The sequence below is a fragment of the Amphimedon queenslandica genome, unplaced genomic scaffold, assembly GCF_000090795.2.
Source record: "Amphimedon queenslandica unplaced genomic scaffold, v1.1 AMPQUscaffold_12134, whole genome shotgun sequence".
NCBI classification, from domain to species: domain Eukaryota; kingdom Metazoa; phylum Porifera; class Demospongiae; order Haplosclerida; family Niphatidae; genus Amphimedon; species Amphimedon queenslandica.
Window position 1 is genome coordinate 10,711 of NW_003547627.1, and position 5,015 is coordinate 15,725.

Sequence of the window (5,015 nt, forward strand, 5' to 3'; positions counted from 1 at the left end):
AATATGCACGTACACACTATAAACATTCACATTGATTCTAAGCATTGACAGAGTGATGGGCAAATATTATACACAAAACAAGACAAAGAGCAGTCAGTATATAATCATTAAGGTTAGCAGACTAGCACACAATCAATTCAATGCATACTGTGGGCATGAAGTGAGTGTAGTGTACTGCTAAAGGTAAAAAATACATGTAAAAGAGAGTATCATTATTGAACTTTTAAAGAAATAATAAAATAAACTACATGTACACATTATGTACCAGGTTGAAGACATACACGTATGCATGTACATGTAGCATACACAGTTGCATACATTTACATGTAATAGTGTGTCATGTATGCATATTATTGTACACGTTGCCACAAGATACATGTATGCAGCTAAAATATACAAGTATAATACATGTACAATTACATGCAATCAAAACTCACCATTGCATCTTTAGTTGTTAGTGAGTACTAGCTTGTGCTACTTCAATTAAAGGGTGAAAGAACCTGGCCAGTGAGCAATAGTTCCTGTTCCTACACTGTTAGTCCTGAGAAAGAGAGATGCACTTGTAGCTGATAACAATCACAAGGTCTAATGCATGGCACACCATTATAATATAAGAAACACTTGATGACCTGGTACTCACCTCAGCATCACATGATGTGACCTCCAAACTCTTGTACACAGTTATACAAACAAGGTGTTGTCACCTTTACACCTATAGTAATAATTAATCCAATTAAATGTGGGACAAGCATGTACATGTACGTACATCACTGTTTTATAGTCAAATGAAGAGAGACAATTTGTCATTTTTTGCATTGATAAAATCATGGCTACGACAATCATTATTCATTAATTTTTGTAATAATAGCCACACACCCCCAAAAAAACAAATATGGCCGCACAAAGTCAAGAAACAGAGTCTCAAAGTAGTGTTGTTCTAGTTCTTCTATACTAGAACTAAATAATTATTGTTCTGCTTAGTTCTAGTTCTAAAAACTAGAACTAGAACTAATTTTTTTGTAGCTGAAATACTAGAACTAATACTAGAACTAAAATTAAAGTACTAGAACTAATGCTAGAACTAAAATTATTAATCACGAAATACTAGAACTATAATACTGGAACTACAATTATTGAACCTCCTTAGAGCTAGAACTAATACTAGAATTGAAAATATTGGTTACAAACTACTACAATAAACAGGTGAACATGTTTTTAGGCAAAGCCTAGCTGTTACATTTTTAAATAAACTGTACCTGTGACATTTCAATCGTTTTATTGGCAGCAGTAAAACTTATTATTTTGTGTATATTGCATTTGATGTACATTTGAAACATAACTCAGCAATATAACAAAAAAGATTTTAGTTAAGAGCTACTACTAGTATTTACAATGTAAATTACTCCAGTTTTTAGCATGACTTAACTGGAACGTAAGTATTGGAGGCTTTAGTTTTAAACTAATACTAGAACAAAAATTACTATGATTTTAGTTAAAAGAACTAGAACTAGAACTAAAATCCCAGTATTTCTAGTCAAAAAACTAGAACTAGAACTAAAATCACTGTATTTTTAGTCAAAAAACTAGAACTAAAATTGTTGTATTTATTGTCAGAGAACTAGAACTAGAACTAAATTTATTGTATTTCTTGTCAAAGAACTAGGACTGAAACTAAAATTAATATATTTTTAGTTAAAAACTAGAACTAGAACTAAAATACAATTCCATACTAGAACAACACTATCTCAAAGACACAAAACAGGAAATATTCGAAAAGATCAGGTAACACAAAGACCAGAATTAAGAAATGATGTCTATAAGCCACACCAAGGCAATGTACAAGTAAACCCATCTAATGGAATAGCCAGTCAGCCTAAGCCTAGTAACAACATTGTACATGATACCAGAGTGCCAGAGTCAGGACCCGGACCACCCAGTTCTACCAAATTAGTACCTGGAACAACTAAATCAACACCTACACTTACAGGACAAGCGTCTAGACTCCCTCCTAAACTGCCCCAATCACTCACAGAACCAGAGCCTAAACCTCGTGAATCAAGGTCTCAAGGGATAAAATCCCTGCCTACAATCCAAAAACCAGGAACTAAACTTCATCTTGAATCACCACCAACACTACTGGAATCACCACCAACACTACCAGAATCACCACCAAACTACCGGAATCACACATTGAGCCGATCAAATCAACACCCATACTCCCAAAATCAGAAATTAAAACTCCCAAATCACCACCTACACTCCAAGAATTAGAGCTAGAAGCCTAGAACTAATAGAATCAGCTAAAATACATTACTTAGAAAACAAAACATTCAAGATCAAACCAGCAATTCCATCATGGGACAGTTACCAGACACAAAGATGCTATAGCAGTCCTCATTCAGTTAGTCCTTATTACATGAGAAAAATGAACATACTCAGTAACAATGTAGTCACAATGAATGCTGAGTATCTAACTACTGCCAGTCAAAGCACAAGCCAGTTACATATGGGTGGTATATCCAATGCTCAAAGTATTGACAACTGCATTGTCTATAAATCAAGTTTAGTTTTAGAGTCAGGAGAACAATTCCCAGAAAAATTCATATACAAGTGCATGTACCATGGCTTCAAACCTCAAGATATTGATATTAAAGAGGCCACAACTGATACCGAATGAGAAACATTTAACAGCTTGTAGAGGTTTACAATGCATACATAACATACAGATGCAGTAATCCTACCTCAGTACATGTGCTTGTTCCTTTATCCATTTGCTACTTGTTAGTAACTACACGTATGTGTGTATCTAATACTCGATCCCTATTATGTTAAAAATTATAATAAACACAATATACTCCATTTATTAATCATGTAAATCTACATATACATGTACGTGTATAACATTAACTGTTTCTGTCTGTTTATGCATTATCTTTAGTTTTTGTTAAAATTATGAATGATCTACCCAATTTATTTGATTATACTGATTCTGGCACTATACCCCTGACCACACGATTTCAATTCAATATGGCAGGTGGTACAATTCAGTACTAGTACAACAACCACACTGCTTAATATCCACCTACATGTACTCAAGCATGATGAATCCAGTGACATAGGTTGTTTTGCAGTGATTCAAAGTCACTAGAAACATTTGCATTATTACTATAATTATAACAATGCATGTACAGTACATACTAGATAGGTGATATTTGAGTAAAGCTTAAACTATGAGCATAATAATTGGCATAATTGGATTCATTTCAAAGCATAATAGGATGGAATTTGGGGCAGTGCATAAAAGCATACAGTATAGCTACAAAGTTTTGAGGCAATAAACTTTCGAAAATCAGGCCACAACTCTTTTTTTGCAAATTAACTTTCGTGGTTCTTATTTTAAAGCACAAGTGTTTATGGGCAATACAAATAATTTATGGAATTAACTTTCATGGATACGGAAAATCCGCAAAAACAGTGAAAATTGTATCTTCGAAACTAAGCAGTTATATGGTAATAGGCAAAAATTGAAGCATAATTTGCCTAGCTCTAATCATAGCTTCTAAAAACCATAATCCATAATGCTGTGAATGTGGTCATGGGTTAATAATAGCGCTTCCTGAAGCCTGACAAAATAGTCACTTACAATGATTGTGAATTCTATTAAAATTAGCAACTATATAAAAATTACAGTAAGCAAGCAGTTAAAATTCCCCTTTCATATATTTATGCTTACTCTCATCTGATAAACTTGAAACATCAGTAACTCCTTCCATTAAAAAACTGACTGATTCAGTAGTACCTGTATATAATTAAAACAGTACAGTAGTAGATCTACGCACAAAAAGTAAGTTACAATGAATGTGCCCCCTTACCATCATCTTGATTATCTTTATCGTTAAGCAAAGGTTCGGCCAATGGCCATAGTCGAATTATTTCTGCGCATGCGCAAACGTGGAACAAAAAGTTATTTTTAAAAAAATTAAAATTTAGTCACAAAATCAAAATTTAGTGACTTCATATTAAAATTAAATCTAACACAAATTTTATAATTATAGATGCACATCATAAATGATATAAATTGCTTAATAACATCTCTTGTCCTCTTGTCCACTGCCTTCCAATGACCTGAACATACAAGTGACAGTGATACTCAGCAATGGTTCTTCAATCATTGCTCATAGAGTTCTTAGAAAGGTACAAGATACTGAAGTGAAGAGGATTTGATGGATGGCGTTGAAACTAGGATGGAGTCACATTCACCTGCCAACAGTAGTTGCTGGGTCATACAATTACCTATCAAGAGATGTATGTACATGTGTATAAACATATGACACCAATTTTGTGTTGTACACATGCATTTGTTCACACGCTACACATGTAAACTATTGGTATAGTGCATGAATTTGTGGTATCGGTATTCTTAGTAGCTTTGTAAAAAAATTTTAAAGTTAATGACACGTTAAAAGCTACTGGTAATGAAAAGAATTTGGGATAGGATATGATTATTACTGTATAGTGCTCGAGGAAATTTTGTCGAAATTCTTTTTCTTATAAATTTTCTATGATTCACACACTATAGAATATGTGAAAGCGCATCTATATTTTCGTCACACAATAAATTATGAATGAATTTTTTTCCCTGACAAAAACAAAAATTGGTGGTATGCAATAATAAATTATCATCATTATCAAAGGCTACGACACTTTATTAAAGGGTAACTCAACCCAAAAACTTTTTTCTCAGAAATAAGTTGGTAATAAAGAAAAAATCATAGGAAAAATAAGTAAAATTATCAAAAAGTACTGTTTCCATACTAAATCTTGGGTCAAAAGTTGCAATTTCTTGCCTTGCAGCCATTTTGTCAAAATAACTTCCGGTTGTGGGCGTGGTCACGCGATGACGTACATGGGGGAACATTAGCAAGTTTCTGCATTGAAATATTAGCAACTTCAAGGCTGGATATCTCAGCTATGCGTGCAAGAAAGCAGCTCAGAGGTATTTTTCAAGTATTAAG

At 33.3% G+C, this 5,015-nt stretch overlaps 1 long non-coding RNA gene across 2 annotated transcripts; it reads right to left on the minus strand.

Annotated features, from left to right (window-relative positions):
• Positions 1-638: 638 nt before the first annotated feature.
• On the minus strand, positions 639-3,915 carry LOC109588363 (uncharacterized). 2 transcript variants are annotated; one of them, XR_002188114.1, is made up of 4 exons: positions 3,873-3,915; positions 3,734-3,799; positions 2,742-2,820; positions 639-712 (listed from the first exon to the last, which is right to left on the minus strand). It is a non-coding gene; the product is annotated as an uncharacterized LOC109588363 (long non-coding RNA). The 2 variants fall into 2 exon arrangements; XR_002188113.1 differs by lacking the exon at positions 639-712 and having other exon boundaries at positions 2,299-2,820.
• Between the last annotated feature and the right edge of the window lie 1,100 nt (positions 3,916-5,015).